The sequence below is a fragment of the Vidua macroura genome, chromosome 5 (genome assembly GCF_024509145.1).
Source record: "Vidua macroura isolate BioBank_ID:100142 chromosome 5, ASM2450914v1, whole genome shotgun sequence".
Classification (NCBI taxonomy): domain Eukaryota; kingdom Metazoa; phylum Chordata; class Aves; order Passeriformes; family Viduidae; genus Vidua; species Vidua macroura.
The window spans coordinates 27622069-27641799 of NC_071575.1; the positions used below are offsets into that span (position 1 = coordinate 27622069).

Below are 19731 nucleotides of genomic sequence, written 5' to 3' on the forward strand. Positions count from 1 at the left end.
GACAGAGCTTTTATCTTATGCAGCCTGTGTGACTGGAAAATGGGGAAGGGATGCTATTGAACATCCAGGCTTCTGAGGAGCACCACAACATCAACCTCCTCAAAAAGTTGGCGAACTTTCTGCCATCACACCAGCCAGCTCACGCTGGGGAAGTGTCTGAAGAAGCTCTGCCTCTGATTTCCCTTGCAGTCTGATACTACCCCCACTTATCCTTACATTCCAGGGACCATAAGGTGTAATTATTTCATCTCTTATCTTCTTAACCCAATATGTTTTCAGCAATAGATTTTTTTCCTCCTTTTCCCCAATGAAGAGCAAGAGAAAGCCTGAACTCTGTATCTAGTAAAAGATCCAGAGACTCCACATAATTTGGGATGGGATTTCTCCTCAATGCTCAGGTGCTGCAAATTAAAAGTAATTAGGATAGCAAAGGGAATGGGAGAGAACAATCATACATGGGCCCAGATATTGACCAGCTTTTAAAAATGTCCTGAAATCTTTTGAAGGGACAGTATGACACAAGAAGCTAGAATTTTTTGAAAGTCCAAGCACACGCCTGCTTGGGACTGTCTCACAGCATCCCAGGAACTGATTTTTCAGCCAGGAATAAATAAATCTGTGTCAACTGCAAACTGCACTGGACTCCTCCCAGTTCCCTGGAAGGTACTACATATATGAATAACATTTTGTTTTCCTTTATGTGGTAAACACATTGCTTAAGAGAGAGAAAAATAAAACCTAAAAAAAAAAAAAAAATAATAGCATTAAATACTATTAACTACACCAAGTTTGCTGCACACAAGCAAAATGTAATCTTCCTACACACAACTTTGCCAAAGCATTTCACACTGCATCATTTCATTTCCCTTGCCCTGGTCTTCCATAAAAACATGTCTTATCCTACAGCACTTCCTCTGTACTCACAGTCCTGTTCTAGCCACAAGGACGAAAAAGAAAAGATGCATTGCTACTGCAGTCCTTGGTGTCCCTGTACTTGCACCATTTCTTAACCACTACCTGCAGCATCCACTGCTCCCCACGGTGTGAGAGCCCTTTTTCCCAGCTCCACCATCCCAACAGCTGTCCCAAGACTGGCCCTGGAAAAAGGGTCTAAGAGCAGGACAATGCAGCTTGTTTTCCAATCAATGTTAGGCCTGGGAGCTTCCCAGAATGTCCTGTCTAGGTTTGTCATAGGACAACAAAGTCTTCTCCTCAGGTTTAGAGCACCCCTGCAACCAATCCTCTTTGGTCCTTTCTTGGACACCATCTTCATCTGCCTTTCCAGCTAACCTGGATGTTCCAGGAAACACAAAGTCAAATGTTTTGAGAGGTCTCTACCTCTTCAGGAGCATCCCCAACTCCAAACAAGCAGATGCTGAAGTTGCACCAAATGGGGTCAAGCACATTTTAGCCACTACACCCAGCCCCCACTCGGAAATTCTCACACCAAAACGTGTCATAACTGAAAATACACAGTAACTAGGTTAGTCCCTGTGCACCAAACAACTCACAAACCACAGTTTGAGCTCAGCTGTCCTGGAGTGACTGGGTTAAAAGATGAACACTCGGCATTCTTGGCAGCAAATAGGAACTGCTCTCAGACGGTCTCCTGCTATCATACATTTCCAAATTTTCTATGTGCACGTTTTATTAACCCCAAAGGACAGTGTGTTCCATTTTACAGTGAAAAGCTCTCTCAACTGCAGAGAAACTGATTTGTCCAGAACATTCTGACTTCTCCTGACCTCAGCTGCTGTGATTTGCCTGTCATACACACATGCTGTGTGCTCCACCACACACACAGGGAGAGAGTAAAATGGGATCAATAATAGGTTTCTCTGGGACCTCACAGAGCTGCTGGAAGCCTGCAAAGCACACACATGGGAAAGCACACCATAAGACAACATCATGGATGCTGCGTGAGCTGTGGTGAACACCAGAGTAGCAGAGAACACACTACTGCTAACAGGGCCACCAAATCCCACAGACCAATCCCACCAGACCAAGCTGAAGGCTCACTCCAGTCCCAGGAGGCTGGCAGTCCTGTGATATGACAACAACATTTCCACTGAACTCTGATCAGCGCACTTAAATACTTCCCTTCCCTACAAATCCAACTGTGCAGTTCAGTGCAGCGGCATTAGCAGCTAGATGTCAAACATGGGTGTGCTATTAAGAAAGACTTTTTATTTCACTTCCAAAGCCTTTGCACAGTGGAGCACCATTGAAACCAGGCATGTTTTTCGTCAAGTTCCACCTAAACAATGACTGACTTTAAATAAAAGCTATTTGTTGTCACCCCTTCATTTGCCACACTCAGAGGCACGGTGGGCAAATGTTATAAAAGCTCCACCTTTAGAAGCAGGAGGTTATCTGCAACCTCACTTGGCTTCTGTCACCCCTGGTGCTGAGTGTGTCACAGCAAAACCTGTAACGCATTTAGTGACTCACATGATGACAAGGAACACTAAGCCCTTGTGCCCATGCTCAGCACCCTCCATAAAAGCCACTTGAGCTCATCAAGATTAGGAATGAGCTCTTTCTTAAGTCCCACCCAATCCAGTTAACAGGCTTATATGGAAATGCTGAGAGACAGGGCTGACAAGTGGCAGTGCACCTAACCTGCAAACACTGGTTTGCTGAAAAGGAAGAACATGTCGGTGCTGCCTAGCTCAGTCTCACAATTGCCTCTTTCCTCTTCATATATTCCTTTACAGATGCTTTTCTCTAAAGATTTGAATTTAAAATGGCTTAGGTGACCTTTGAGATTACTAATCACTGTTATAAATCTTGTTTCAGTAGCACAAAGAAAGAAAACCAACTGTTAAAGACAAGCCCATTTCATACTTCCTGATCAAATAGCCTTCCCTTCCTGCTCTTGGCATATGTTTGCATAAGTTGATTTTCTTCTGCTAAAACGATGCTGGCATGCATCAAAATAGAAAAAAAAATGCAGAGATGTTTCAAGACTGCTTGTTGTGACATCAGCTAGTGATAAGATACTACATCCCATCTCTCTCGTTCCATCTGTGCACAGGAATGCAACCTGGGAGAAAGGGTTGCACATGACCTTCTGCTGAGGAGCAAGCACAGTGGCAGATGTCCAAGCCCTGCCCTCCCCACCACTGCTGAGCATGCAGGAAAGTTCCAAAATGAAGGCCGAAACAAAAGCTTCCTCTCTTTCAAAAAGGAGTTGTTTTGGGATTCCACACTTAAAAGGTAATAATATTAAAGTACCTGCAACCTCAACTTACTAAGACTTGATTTTCCATAATAGGAATCAGAAAGGGGAAAAAAAGAGAGTAAACATCAATTTTGCAAATAATATAAATAATTCTAGGAGTTAAATGAAAGACATTTTAGAAGTGTGTTACTATGAGAAAGTTAATATTAAAATAATTTTCTGTGAGATGCATGGAGACTAAGTCAGCATCAGATAAACTGAACACAGTCAGACTTAAGGGAAAGTGGGTACTTTGCACAGGATATTTCACTCCTGACAACATATTTGTTTTCAAATAGTTATCCATTTACCACAGCTGAAAAGCACCAGGGCAACAAATTAGATGTACATGGGTGCAATTAGCTCACATTTCTAATAGCACAAACAGCTTCCTGGAGCACAGTTTGCCTAGCTGTTAATTAAAAAAAAAAAAAAAAAAACACCCCCACCACCCCCCAACAACAAGAATATATACATTTACTTTTACATATATATTTAGTTACTTTGGTGGACCTTCAGATATTTCGGATCAGGCTTTTAGTTAAAATGCTTAGAGGGAATTCTTCTGAAAAGGCAAAACCATACAATATTGCACACATGCCAGCTAAGGAGGAAGAAGCCAGAAGGACAAATAGGACTTTTCAGGCCTTCCTCACAGGGAGGTACAGGAGGGGAGAGTTTCCAACTAGAAATGTTGAGCTGCAGATTTGAGGATGATTAATAGACGAGCCTTCAACTGAGACCAGGGCTGATCAATGTGAAATAGTCGGTGATCAAATGATGGCGTTACCATTTTCCATAAAAGTGAAAGTGGGATAATTTTTATAAATTATTTCTTGTCAGTGTAACCAACTCACATGGTGGCAGTTTGAAGATTGCAGAAGGGAAATCTACAATAAGTAAGCCCTAAACAATGAAAAAGAATTGATAAGGAATTAGGGCTGTTTCTAGACTTATTTCTAAAGTGAAGACTGCAACAGTTCAGATACATTTCCACAGGATGTAAACATAGAATTCTCTCACAGTCATTTGAAATCTTCACACCACAGTTACTGCCTGATTGTGGTATAAGACTGGGAGGTCACTATGAGTGCTAAGAGAACCAGGTTTTAAAAAACACAGAATCTGGGAGTCGCTTCTTTCTGTTCCCTGAGAGCCGTCCTTTCAAAAATCATGCCAAGAATGCGCACAGATATTCTGAAATTATGCCAAAGTGCAATCACTGATGATACTTCAGGTCAGTCAGAAAAAAAAGAAAAGAAAACAAAATTACTTCACAAATGCCGTTTAAGAATTTATTTACTCACAGAATATCTTTAAGAGAAAGAAAATGGAAATGCAGCCCAAGTGAAACTAATAGGAGAGAACAACTTTGGCAGGTGAGATGTAAAATGGAGATTAAGAGGTCCAAGAGCAAGGCTGAAGAACAAGGAAGCAAATGCATTGTGACAAGTAATAAGGCATTCCTTAAGCACATGGGAGACTGGAACTCCAGAAGAGCCAGTGGGTCCTGCAGACTCTCCTGATGCAAAGTCAGTGAGGGCAGAAAGAGAGATTGCACAGAAGTTAAATGGCTCCCCTGCTTCGGTTTTCACCTCAGAGCAGGGAAGGGAGATGCACGCCCCAGGGTTATACAAGTACAGAACTTGAGGCAGAACTGCCAGACAGAGTTAGGAGAAATAAAATTAAACAAGTGAAAAAAAAAAAAAGAAACTACTTGAGAAATTTGATTGCACCAAACTGCATTTCCAGAGCTGAGAAAATTCAGTTAAAGGCAAAAGTAAACTAGCTAGCCTGAAATAGGAGCCCCACAAAATAGAGAAGTCTAAAAAAAGCACATTTTTCCAATGATAAATCATAACCTACAAATGACAAGTCACTAACCTACAAAAGGGTTTCAAAACCATACCCTGGCTATTTTTTACCAGATATAAATTGTTCAGATTTTCAAAGACTTTGGAACTGTTAGGAGAGCTCTTGTCATCTTGGGACAAGAGGTAACTGTCACTCTTTCAATATTAGCCAAGGAACAGCGACTCCCAGGATAACAATAATATTTTTTTCATACAAAAGGGAGATGTTTTAGCACCTGAAGTCCTGCCTAGGATCAGTGTTGCAGAAGACATTTGTGAAGTATCTGATAGAAAGAATGGAAAACAAAGCCACAAAACACACTGCCCATATAATGTGGTGTTAACCAACAGTATGAGGATGCTTGTTCTCATAACTATCCAGGCAACTGGACAACACCAATACCAGATAAAATTCACCACAGACATATTGAAGTCTAATGGGAAAAAAAAAAAAACACAAACAAACAAACAATATATATATATATTTACCTGCTTCCAGTTACTACTGAACTAACTTCTAGACATCAAGAAAGTTCTGAAGACAGATGATGTCACATGCCTGTGCTTAGCAAAATAGTCATTTCAGAGTAGCAAAACTTTGGAGCAGCACTCCTAAAATTGCAAGCTGTAATATGAAAAAAAGTTTGACTGTGGAAATTAAAATTATAGAATGTTGGGTTAAATTTCAACTAATGTGATTGCTAAAATAAGGGCATGAATTGTGACCACACTTAGAAATAAAGAAACTGAAATATTCTTTTGATTTAGAACTAGGTATGGGGCTGTAAAAGGCTACTGAAAATGAGAAGCATGAAAGAATGTGTAATATTTATTACCTACTGCACTATTTAAATAGAAGAGAGATAAAAGCAGAGATAAGTTGAGGTTATGAAAATAAAGACATTATAGACACATGAATTCAAAATTAAGATTCAGGAAACCTCAGCTATTCAGAGTAATGAAAATACATCTTCAAAATCAAAAGAGATTGCTTGTGGCTTATCTGTCCAGGGGAAAACTCCTTCCAGATCTGTCCACATTTAAAGCTAAGGAAGGTGAACACTATTTGCAAAGAGTTTTAAGAAATCCACATAAGCCTGGTTTTACAGAACTCAACCCATGTTCTGCCATCTACTGTCACACCTTTTACAATTGGACTGAAGAGAGTGGTCCATGCCTAGGGAAAAGCCAGGCCTAATTCACAGACTGACCCAGCTGCTGCTCCAGAAACACTTTCTGCCTTCGATGGTTTAGCTCTGCAAGGCAGCAAAGCTGGGACTATACAGGAATCTGAGCAAGGAAAGCAGAGTTCACCTGGGATGAGCAGCTGCAGCTTGGAAGTTCTGCTACTCCAAAAAGCATTTAGGCCTAGAATATATCTTTTAAACCTGAAGGAATAGAAGACAGATACAAATGAGATTAAAAAAAATATCCCTTACATTTCATACCAATCACACTTTGCATCAGGCAGTGAAAACCAAGCTTATTGTCTGCTAACAGCACTGATCAAAGGCTAAAATGCTTTTTGCAACAGAAGTTATGATTATATGGGGAGAATAAAAAGAAAGAAAAAAGAAAAAAATATCAAAACACCCTGTCCTGTGAAGCAATTGAAAAGGACATGCACAAGTTTGGGGGGGAAAAATGAAATAAAACTTCTATTTTTGTTCAATACTACAGTAATAGTAGTAATAATTATAAATAACAATTACAAATTATTTCAACTGTTTACAATTATTTTGTAAATAGACAACTTTATAACAATTTACAATTATCACAACTGTTTAAAATGTTTACAAATACTACACTTAGATTCTAATTCTCAAAGGTATGCTTTGAAGAAAATTTTAAATGACTCCAGAAAGAACAAACTTGAGAAAATGCTCCTTGTTGCCCACTGCTGTGTTCTATAGTACTTATTTCTGAGACACCATGATCATAAAAATGCCCTAATGAAGAGCACAAGCTGGACATCAAGAAGAGCTTACTGTAGCCAGTGTGTCTGTCTCATATGTAGGCTAAGTTCTTGTTTCCATTCTCTCAATGCCCATTAAGTGCTGGAAGTGTTCAGATACAAACCAGAATTCCACTGACCTGAAATCACAGATTCAGTTACACAAAAATTTCCATTTCGATAAGCCTTAGATGAAATATTTCAACCTCAATTTTTCTTGAGTTAAGACAGATAATTTACACTTCACAGACTTCCCCTGCTTTGAGTTTTTTGTTTGTTGCAGTTTAAATAAGACAAGAAATTCCCATCCACAATTACTTGAGAAATTTCAGTTGGTAAAATCCCAACAGGAATCAGAGCCTTACTGCACATGCTGAAAGTGTCAATGCATAAAGATGTGAACTTGTCATTTACAGTACATGTTGCACAATTGGTAAGTCTGAAGTTATCTAACACATTTTTGCTATGCATCCCTACATTTTTTAAAGTTTCTCCCAGCAGAGACCTGCTTTTGGGGTGTGTGTAAAGCATGATGTCAGGGCAAAATCTCCACACATCTCTCTCTGTTCCTCTATAAAAACACACACCTGCCATACCCACTCATCAAACGGTTGTGGTTAGCACAGGAAAGAGGGGCTCTTATTTAAAGGACTTGCAGACACAGTCATAAATAATTCAAACTAAAATATAGTACATGGCAACTAAATGAACAAAGTAGATGCTGTAAGATGCCACCTTTATTTTTTAAATCCTTTTCTTGTGTGGCAGTATTCAACCTACTGCCGCTCTCAAAAGCTCTCACCCTTTGGGAAAACCAGTACAGAGGAGCTGTATTTGGGTACAGAGGAGCAGCCAAAGAAAGGCCAGGACCATGCAGGACACTGTACCACCAAGAAAGAAGAGGTGCTTGTAAATGTTAACTCAGTTGCAAAATACTGGAAGTGCCTACAAATATTTCTGAAAGCAGCTTCAAAATAACTTTTATGGATCAATATTATGAGTAAGAACAGGAAGTTCACACACTTCTCCTCCCATTCCCATCCCTTTTTGAACTTCGGATTTGTTTTTTTTTTTCCATCATGAAAACATGGCAAGTTTTCCAGGTAGTTACAAACAGAGAGAGAAAATGTTCCCTTCTCTCCTGCATTTCTGATTTCAGCCAACTTTACAAAACATTTCAGATGTTAAGCCCAGAAGATTTCTCCCTTCAGAGACAAAACCAAGGGTTGATCCCAATGGGAAGATGGCAGCCCCCACCTCTTATCAGGATAAGCTCAGAACCTTCACAGAACCATCTTGTCACCAGGTTTGGCAAGGGGATAAGCACCCATATGGCCCAGACTCTGCTTTGGAAAGTTATGGTTGGTAACATGGACAAATAGAAGCAGTTCATGTTGGAAAGTGGAGGAGAAACCCAGCTCATCATTAGCTTGACTTTACCAAAAAAATTAACAGAAGAGCAGCTCATGCTTAAACAGGTCTCTAGAAATATACCAAGTGAAGCTTGGCCACATGGTAATTGTATTGCTAGAAAACTTTTCATAAGAGCTTTCATCCCACCCACTCACAAAAAGCACGACCTGAACACATACTGTGTCATCAGATAGCTTTATTTCCACTAATTATGTTAAACTTATAAATTAAGTTTGCACGATCAAGCAAAGATTTCACATGCACTTTTACATTTACTCTAAGTAAATCCCACTGTTCTCAGTAAGGTAACTCAGAGCCCATAAAGATGTTCCAGCAATGCACAAGACACACACAGGCTATAGCTCAAATTGGAAGCAATGGAAAGAAGAGAACAGCACCTCTTAAAACACATACACTTATAATCCAAATGACCACTCAATATTAATGAGTCCAAAATACAAACTAAAACCCATGTCCCATTTAATGACAGACTCTTAAACTAACAAATATGAAGACAGAGGAGTTTGCCTTTTCTTCTTTACCACACCATAAATACAGTTTCCCATGGGATTTGCAAGCACAGCAAAGATCAGATTCAATGCAGATACCCCTACTTAGGCAGCCCATAATCCCTGTCAGCTCTTTACAAATCCTCTGCTGGTGGATGGTCTATTTGGGATTAGTACTAGAAGGAAAATGAGAGCGACCTTCAGGCTCCTCTGAACTCTGCAGATCTCTGGTCAAACAGGCCAGAGGATCATTGTACCATAACCAGCTCCCACACGGGTTTCTGATTTGGTTTGCAGGGGTTTTTGGTTTGGTTTGTGGGCAGGTTTTTTTGTCCTTCTGCTGCATAAATAAGCCTAGAAGAGGAGGAGGCCCAGAGCACAGAACAAGTATGCTAATGCCATATCATACCAACTGCCACGCTAACAGCAATCACACACACACGCCTGCTCACACGCTCCTGCCAAATAATCACTTAAGCAAACATCAACTACAGAGATTAGCAAAAGCGTCTGACAACGCGCAAATCGGACAAGAAACATGGGCTGAAGGGACAGCTTAGCAAAGTGAGGATTTACTAAGTGAAATGACATGAAGTTCCTGAATCAAAGCTTGCACCATTTTTGGAAGACTGCTGAAAATCCTATCTGTTGGCTAGTAGATTTTTTCCATCCACCCATCCCTACTGCATATCAGCTGCAGCCAGACAGGCTTCTAATAAAAGCAAGTTACTCTTGCACAAAGGAAAATATCTTTCCGGCCTCTGGGAAGGCAGCAATCCAAGCAAACAACCAGGCACTCAGGTGGCACAAGCCATTGGGAAGCAACCATGGCATCTCAGGGGCTTTTCAGCACCAAAAAGCAAGATAAATCCCTACAGGAAAAGGTTGGTTTTCCAGGTGAAACCATCCTAGGCAGAAAAAGAACTTCAAATTATTTCTGTTCAATAGATGGTGATAGTGATAGGGGCTGGAGGAAGGCTAATTTTAAATATGTAATTTTTATTGTGCAAATTAAAGTGTTTTTCTATCAGATTTAAGGTAGACTATCAGAACAATATATTATCTCTAATTTACTAAAAGATGCTTCACTCCAAAGACACTTTCAATGAAAGCAATGAGGTTTTGCTGCAAGAAGCACAAGAAGAGTCACAACCATTTAGCAGCATTATAGGGCATTTGTGTCTTATTTTGAAGAATTTGTTGTCAAAACAAAGGAGGAGGTACTCTTTCTAAATCTTAGACTGAACCATATATTCCTTATTCTGATGAAGCTCTTGCTGAAGCATCAACTTTGCCTGAATCATGTTTGGAGGATGTGTGCCTGGTTAAATATTAATCTCTTCTAGACAGGAAGAATGTGATTTCTAATGAGCTGAAAAAGAACTAAAAATTGAAATGGAAGAAGCTTGGTTGTCTGAAAGCAAGTTGTGACTTTGTAGCACCATTGCACAGATACCACCATATCAGAACTGCCATCTTTCTACCAAGGCTATTTCCAAATCAATTCCTATCTTACTTTCAAAGATAACAAATCCTCCTTAAGAGATCCATGCCTTACCATCTGACAAAGTGCCTAAATGAGCATTACAGAAATGTTTAAATGCACATTTTGAGACAATGTCACTCTTTCCACTGCTGCTCACATGTCATAAACCTGCAAAAAAAAAAAAAAAAAAAAAAAGACAGAACACCTAAAATAGTTATCTTTAAAAAAAAAGTTTTTGCTACAACAAATACCCTTACACAATGTATTAAGCACATTTTGGATGCTCCTATCACAGAAGAAAAGATGCTACAGACTGTGAGCCTTCTGTTGTTGGCTACAGATGGGTGCATGCATTTGCATTCCACTACTAAGGATCCTTTGCACTTTGAGATACATGATGTGTGAGGAGTAGAGTTAAAAAAATAAATACATACATAAATGACTCTGTTGTTCTAGTAATCCAGTAGAAACAAGGAAGCTTTAAATGCAAAGAGACATATCATCTTTAGTTGGTTATGAAACTAATGCCATTGTTTGCATGGCTCTGAGGAAAAAAAAAAAAACCAAAAAAAAACCAAAGAGAACAAAACAGGTTTTGTGCCTGATATCCACTGGAACTGAATCTGAGAAGTTAATTCAGTTATATCTGTGCAGGGACAGTCTGGCTTCCACAGATACATATATATTTACTGTTTGTATCAACGCACAAGGAATTCCAATGTACCCATGGAGTCAAATTATCTGTTTTTTTGCCTTTTTAATCCTTAGGGACAGAAAAGGCAATGGGTAGATGCAATTAGCAAAGTCAGATGATGAGGACAACAGCAGAGCTGTCTCTGTGTCTTAACAAGCTTAGAAGATCAAGACCAACTTTGCAATCCAGCCTAAGAAACAGTCTAGCTTCACCTCATAGTCCTGTGCCTGCCTCCACTCAGCTGGACCAGCCTCCCTAAAATATATGAGCACCAACCAGCCAGATGAGGCTTTTCAAAGGAAAGCAGAGCCCATCCAGTCTTGTCTTCCCTTCCAATTGTTCTGTCTGGTTTTACTCTTGAGAGGAGAGGTTTTTTTTTCCCTGTACAGACAGGGAATTCCTCCAAAAATATTGTTTGAAGATGGCAAAAATTCTATTTCATTTATGTGGTTAGCTACCTGTAGACCAGTGTCAAAAAATGGATTTAGACTGGTATTAGAGAATTTCTCCTCTTTTTCTTCCCTCCCCACAGCCATTTGATGGTGGTTTCATCCACAACTAAATAGGGGACATTTACAAGGTCCAAGCTATGCTGAAACTGTGTAGAAACTAATGAGGAAGGAAGATTTTTATAATGCTCTTGTGAAACATTTAATGAGCTCTGAAATAGTGCTGGCAGGCCTCAAAGGAGAAAGGCCCAGTTTAAAACCAAACTTTTCAGTTTACTAAATGGCAGTGTGCAGGAGCCCCAAGCACTATTTATTTTCGAAGACTATTTTTATCTGAAAATACCCAACTCCTGTAATCCTCTTCTGCTCCAAAAGTCTTTACCCCTCTGTTGTAGCTGCCATGCTATCAGTGGCACTTGCCAAGCAATGTGCTCCTAAGGCCCAAAATAACACATTAATACATTTTTCTTAAAGTAGTGGAACTGGATTTTGCCTCAGATATAGTTAGCTCATCTCCTCACCTCCAGAGGTCACCCCCATTGAAACCAGAATGTGCCATTCTGGGAAGGCTAGGAAAGGCTTTTTGGAGTGGAGGGAGGGTGAGGGTGAAAATCCCCTGGCTTTATCAATAATACAGCTCTCTTTTATTACATTCCCATTCCCTCTTCTCATCTCCCATCAAACTGCCTACAGCTGTGTTCTCTCAATCTTCAACCTGGAAGACATGAAAAAGCAGTCTGCAAGACAACTACAGTTTTTCAAAAGTCACTCCCACACATATAGACAAGGAAACAAATAAAAAAAGTTTGAAAAAAGAAAATTATCACAGAGCCACTGCAGAAGGTAGAGCTAGATATTTTAAATGGCACAGTGATTCTGTTCCCTGGAATTAAAGGAGGTGAGACATACTAGCCAAGAGAGAGTCTAGTTAGGTGAAGTCCTGCTGACCCTTTCTAGCATGGTAAGGTGAACCAATGCTGAAAATAAACTGAACCTTCAACAGGTCCTTTTAAGTCTTTGAGGTCCTTATTTTTCACTTGGGAAAAAACTGTAGGAGCCTAAAGAGAGTCTGAAAAGTATTGATGAAATTGGCATCACAAGATCACTTTTTCTGACAAGAACAAGAAAAATATTAAGAAGCAAATTCCATACTGACTGCCAACTCTTATTTCATGGGTTGGATCAAGCTCATGTTAAAAGTAGCGGGATTAAAGAGATCTTCAGCTGATGACCGCTTCTGTTCAATCTAAAATCAACAGCTTGCAAAGCATATTTAATTTTTTAAAAAAAATCTATCTGGTCTTTATTTAGTGCCTAATACTGCTGACAAGAGTAACAAGTAGTCAGTGCCCTGGAATTTAGTGACACACAGAAGATCTGCCTTTTCTCATCTGGTTTCCCTGCTGCTGTGTCAGTCCACAGAGACACCGCCATACCATTTCTAACACAACAACTCATCTCTGTGGGTTATTGTAGTAAAACAAAAGCATCCACATTACAGAAGACATTGCTGGCTCCTCTAATTCCATTTTTCCACAGTGCTTCTGCTGAAGAAATTGATGTCAGACAACTGACTCAAATTTCCCCGAACTCCCCTCAAATACACATTGAGCACTTGACAATGCCCACTTTTCTATTTTCCTCTCCACGGCTCCACTGGAGAGGACCCTCTGTGCATTCAGAGCAGCACAATGAAGAATGATTTCCAAAGCATTAACTTGGAGCCATTGAGACTTGGATGTTTTCAAAATGACTCTATTGTGCTCAAAGGATTCTAGACTACCCCAGCTACTCTAGAAGAGAGTCTTTTTCCCCTTTCTCAAAACATCCATCCCTTGAGCCATCCCTGGAGTGCATTGTTGGGCCGATTCCTTAGTGCGGCAAGTTCCATCAGTCAAAGCTCAACAGATACAAATAATATCAGGATATGGATATAAATTAGTGCGACAGACCCTAAATAGTTTTGACAGGTTTAGTAAGTATATATAGCGACACAGAATGCTATTCCTGCTGTCAGACATCAATATGTAGACAGAAGATTGGGGGCACCATGGAAACTCAGCGACATAAGAGTGGTATTGATTGGATAGAAAATGAGGCTGCAATTTAAGCTTAAGGCTGCCAGAGATGCCAAGAATGGAGAATGACCTCCAGCAGTGAATTTTCAGCATAAGCTCCCTGTGAACAAGCCAGTCCAAGAAGGATAAATCAGGGACAAGCTCACCAGGGATATGGCTCAAGCGAGTGTCACTACCCTGAGCAGATGAGAATCGCTCTATGTGTGCACGCGTTACAGTGACCTAGTTCGTTCAAAGACAGCATTTTGTATGGTTTATTATGGAGCCCTGGAACAAAGAGATTTCCTCAATTAAAGTCCTGAAATGCATCCTCTAAATGAAAATGCTTTTGATACACTGACCAGCAAGATGTTGTAAATATCGAAGCAAAGCAGACATTGTTAAAGACCAATTCCCACAGAAAATGCCACAGTTGGGAATGTAGGTAATGAGGGGGCCTGAACAGAGCAGAAGCAATGAGCCATGCCAGCTCCATCCCTAATGCCCTAGTCTTACACTAAAACACTTGTTATACCATAACACTAGATAAATTGTATTTTCCTTGACAAAAAACCCCAACACACACACAAAAAAAAATAGTATGAGTTAAATGAGTGCATTTTCAGAGCTCCTGTGAAGAATTATTTTTAATTCTTATCTAAGGAGTCGGGAACAACCATTCCCAGAATGATCAAGAAGAAATAGAGGACATGTCAAGGAAATACCTTGCCGAAGCCACGAGTGCTGGAAGTTCACTAAGTAATAATATTCACATTCGTGGCAGAAAGATTAATCTACACAAAACATCCATCAGTACAGCTGTGTCAGGAATAAGATAACCCTCCAAAGTGTCCCCAGTGTCAGGCATATGGTACTGGGATAGCAGCACTATGTTTTGTAATCCTATAGTGAGACAAACCTTCTGCTGGCAAGGATACATCAGCCACAGACTGCATCTCAAATACCTGGGGATAGGCATCTGGATAACTGCAAAAAAACTGTTTTTCTTAGGCCATTTCTACACTATAAACAAATATTTACCATTTGTAAAAGAAAGGTTTGTTGCTGGCGTCTATTTTCCCCACCCAAGAGCTGACTTGGGAGTAAAGTCAGTGAGTTTCTGTCCTTCAGTTTCACCCAAAGCTTCATACATGAAAAATCACTGAAGAGTTTAGCTCAGCCCAGAGACAGGAGTATATTAAATCTCCACATTTATTCTCTTTAGCAAAAGTTGCTAAATTATGCAGCAGGAATTGGTTTTGCTGCTTTTTGGGGTCAGTTATGGGGTTTGGGTTTTTTTTTAGTTCAATTAAGTACCCTCTCCATGCACTTCCAAATTTCCCTTCCTAAGCAAATTAACAAATTTTGTCACAAATGCACTGGTTCCTTTTTCCCTTCAAACTATTTCTCATGATCAAAAGTTCAGACTTCTTTTTTTAATTCTTATTCTTTTTCAGGGAGGAAACCAAAACGAACAAAACACACAGAAACACTAAATTTGTTTTGTAATCAGCTCAAGAACACTGCTCAGAACACATAAAAACCCAAATATTTCTTTGTAACAACTTTTACTTTCCTTCGCTCTCTCCCTCTTCATCCCTTCCCTCCTTCTCCCTAATACAGTCAGTTACACACATCGTTTATTTCTTGTTCAAAAAGTTGAGCTTTGCTAAAAGCTCAAAAAAATCAGTGCCCAGAGGGAAAACAAGGAAAGGACATCAACTCAAGAGCTGATGAGCCACAGGTAAAATGTTCCTCTACCGTAATACAAGTCATTGCAAGCAAACAGGATCTAGTTAAAACACCACTATCCATAGCTCCAGGGTTATGTCACAGAGAAAGATTTAACTCCTGTCACAAACATTTCCCCAGTGCTCCCAAGAACCAGCCAGTCTCTCAGATGGACATCCTAGGAGCCAGCTCCCAAGGGTGCCACTAAGTTAAAGTGCAGTAGCCATTCACCACCAAGGCAAAGCCACTGGCAGCGTGAAAGAGGTGCGACAGCCAAGTGGAAGATGTAAAAGGAGCAGATAAGCTCCTGCAGAATGAAGACTACCACTCCCCTATGAAAAGTTGTTTTAAAAACGGGAGAAGAAAGGAAGGTAAGGAGTTAGAAGCACCGAGGGTGGAGACCATGAAACATTTGCAGACTCACATATACGTTCAACAAAGAGGAAACTGTGTTTTCACCGTTGTTAACTCAGATTTTCCCCCAGCCTATCCCTCCCGAGGAAGGGGAAGACACGAACTAACGACGGCAGTTGCTAGATTTAGTTGTTTCACCAGGAATAAATTAGGGATAAGAAGGCAAAGTCCCAAGAAAAATATCAGCCGAAGCGCTCGGTCTGAAGATACAATTTAAACTCCCGAGTTCCAGCCGGGACGTTCCTGGCACAGGGTAACTGGGACCCGCAGCGGGTTTGCCGCTCCGCTGCCCTTTTGTCCTTTCGAAACGGACCTGCCCGCACACTCCTGCCTCCCTTCCCCGCTGGGTCACGACGCTCACCGCCACCGCTGTCCCTCTCACCCCGCACTGGCATTTAAACGCTCCCAGGGACCAAAGCACCGCGGCAGCGCTCCCCACCCGGCAAAGCGCGGTCCCGTTCCTGCTCCTGGGCACTCCCAGACCTCACCCACCACCTCGGCCAGGTGTCTCCGGGGGCTCAGGTGTCCCCCTCAGGTGCACGCCTGCTCCCACCCAGCCCCACGGCCCCTCTGGCCGGCCACCCTCAGCGGCGTCCTGCTGGGGCAAGTGTCCCGGAGCCGCGGCAGGGACGAGGCGAAGCGCTTCCCACCCTGCCCCGGTGGAACAAGCGCTGGAGGTACCATCCCTCGGGCAGACCCGGGAGTCCCCGCCGCTGCCTCGGACTTACTTCGGGCGTCAAAAAGCTCTTCTCCCGCAGCTGAAAGGGGCGAGCCGCGACCGTCCCCGGTGAGCAGCGGCTGCTTCTGCCGCCGCCTATCCCTGCACTGCTCACGGACGGCTCTGCTCTCTTTCCCACCGGAGCTTTCTCGCCGAGATTTTTATACTGGAGGCAGGGAACCTGATCCGCGCTTTGACTCGGCGGAGCCCGGGCTGCGGCGAGGCGGCGAGAGGAGGGAAGGCAGGCGGGCGCCGGGGCAGAGCGAGCGGCCGCGCTGCCCCCTCGTGTGATGCGGAGGGGGCGCGCCGCCGGGTGGGTCACCCGCGGGGCAGCCTCGCCCCCGCCGCGGGGCTGGGCTGGGCTGGGCTGGCCTGGGCGGGCGCGGGGGCGGGACGGGACCGCTCCTCTCCGATCCGCCGCAGCTCCCCCGGGAAGAGCGCACCGAGGAGAGCCCAGTGGGGAGCTGCTGCAGCGCGGTGCGCCTCAAGATCCCTACCAGGCTTGCTAGCCCAGGCAACTTGCCCTCCTCTTCATCACCCAGGGAGAGGGAGAGGCATCTCGCCCTACATCTCGCCCCCGACCGGTGGGGGGCTTCAGCTGCTTTTGCAGGTACAAACGTCCACCGCAGCTTTTGCCCCGGTCGCCTTTGGCTGTCAGAGTTTGGGGAGCTCTAACTTCGGCTTCGCTGACTTCCAGCTTGCCATTTTGACCACGGGAGTGATAGGCTGGAAATACTGCTAGGGAGTGGGAAACAAGAAAATAAATAAATAAATAAAAACCCACAGTCGACCGCTTCTCCCCCCCCAGTCCCCCACCCCCAGCTTTTAATTTCAACTTGGCCTAAAAGCACTATGAGAACAACTTTTGCCATGCCATTTCAACATTTCTGGTCATAGCGGTTGCTGGAGTTGTATCAGGGCTTTCATTTAGTGGCAGGCTTTTCCAACTTTTAGGTTCATTACATCCACTGAATAAGAGTGTTCCCCAATCCACAGCTTAATTTAAAACTACGTGGACTTGTTCCAAACTCCAGGCAATTTCTGTGTAATTCCCTCTCCCCAGAGTAAGTCTCTGCCTTCACTTGAAAGACTGGGCCCATTCACTGCTTAGGTCTCAGCTGGGTTTGCAGCTTGCAGCTCCTGCTCCAGGTTTGCACAGAAATCCAGTTCAGATTCCCCTCCTGTTTCCAGAGGAATGAGCTAAAAAAGTAATTTGTCTGGCACCGAACACATTGCATCATCTAACACCTACCATCTGTGACAATGAAAAGCACTGTACAGCCAGTCCCAGAGCAGGCAATTGCACTCACCTGGAGTCCTTCTTAGTAAAGTAAACTAACCCTTTCCATCCACACCTTGACATCTTCTTTTCATCACACAGTTATGTGTTCAGTCCTGGCACGGCTGTTCAGGATTTGCACCACCAGCAGGTTTAATGACAGTGATGTAATTTAAAACAACAATTTTGATTTGCAGTGTAAAGTGATGGCTTGAGGTGGAGAGAATATCCTTTCTAGCAGCTGGATGAGTGGAAAGGAGAACTCAATGGCTTTCGTGTTTCAGAGCATGCAAGGCTGAATGAATGCTTGCTAGCCAGCTCGCACCTTCCTGAGGTCTTCTCAGTGAAATCCTGGCAGCACTGTGCTAAGCACAACAAGCATCTAGAGAAAGAAACTTTCCATCAAAAAACACCTGGTAGTGGTTGACACTTTGCAGACCCAAGAAATTCTCCATACAACCACTATAGCACATGTCAGATGATCAATCCTTTCTGAGTAACTAAGTAGGAAAGAGAACAATGGCTCTAAGTTCACCTTGATTGAAACCAAAACGGATTGCATCAGAATGGGCCAAGAGGTTTCTTATTTTCCTCACAGAAATCCAAGTCTTAGCCAAAACACTGCAAGCTTACCATTTTGATAAAACAGTGGAAACTTTGCAGAAAGCAACTGCTTTTCACAAAGATGTGCATGATGTTAGAAGCCTCCTTTGACCTCTAAATTTGGAAGCAATGTCAAGACCACATTTGCTCCCAGATTTTCTCCCTACCTAGTTTTTCATGGCTTAGACGTTATTTTCCTGAAACTGAGTTTACATGCAAAAAAATAGTTTTGTGTGTTATTTGACTCAGAATCTCCAAAATAAAACTGCTAACAAGGTTAGCAGAGCTTCTCAGGGGACAGATCATTGTTCAAAGCACCTATGACTGAAAAACAGAGTTTCTCGGTTTTTGATTGCCAAAAAAGTAAATGTTTTTTAATGTTCGTATTATTTGTTTCAATGGCACCTTGAGGCTTAACTGAGGTTTCCATTGCAATAAGCACTGTACAAATACAGGAAAAATATTCTTTTCCCCAAATTGCTCACTGTGTTGTATACGTTTGATATTAATGGGGCATAATGCTTGAATTTCTTGACTGAACTTTTGCTATTGAGATAGAACCTGTTAAGACAGAGAAGACAATGAAACAGTGAATACAGCAGTCTTGAGAGGACAAATGTAACTTCTTTTGCCAAGAAAAAGGTCACCAACTATGTTATTCACAGCCTCAAAGGTGCCTGTGGCATTGGTTCCCAGTGGGAAACAGCAGTACAGCATGGAGAAAAGGGATGGATGGAAGATAAGCTATGACCAGTTACTTTCAGGCTTGCCTGAGCTTGCCTTGTTTTCCTTAATAAAAGGATATTAAGGTTGGAGAAGCTTATCTCCAGATCTTCTCTGCTGTTTGGTCTCTCCTGAGATTTTTCTCAGACAATGATATAATTGCTGCATGATCTCTGGAACTGCAGACCAGTCAACATTTTTTTGTGACATATAGGAAAATCCCTACTGGAAAAAATACTTTTTAACTATTACTTTTCTACTCTGAACACAAAGGAAACCAAGAAAAGAAACTTTGCTCACAGATTGTCAGGGATACTTACTTATCTTTAAAATTCTTAGCATTTGTTTACAGTTGTTGGTTCCACTCTGATCAAAAAGCAGTGGTGAGGAATGGACTGGCAGCTGTAGAAGTCCAGTTTCTGTTTTCACATATCCTCTTTGCTACCTGGAGCAGAAATGCACAACCTAAGGAGTGAGCCAAATCTGAAATATCTCTTAAAGAGGAAAACTGATGGTTCAGGCCAAAACAAGCTGTAAAAGGACCTTTGATTAATGCCATGTGCAAATGGTCTCATAAACAATCCAAAATATTAGATCCTAATTAGAATCTCAATTCAATCAGTAA

At 41.9% G+C, this 19731-nt stretch overlaps 1 protein-coding gene across 1 annotated transcript in view; it reads right to left on the reverse strand.

Annotated features, from left to right (window-relative positions):
• PTN (pleiotrophin) overlaps positions 1-16792 on the reverse strand; it is a 77590-nt gene extending 60798 nt beyond the window's left edge. The window contains exon 1 of the mRNA XM_053978138.1: positions 16512-16792. The gene's annotated coding sequence lies outside the window, so the exon portion shown is untranslated. The remainder of the gene's footprint in view (positions 1-16511) is intronic.
• Between the last annotated feature and the right edge of the window lie 2939 nt (positions 16793-19731).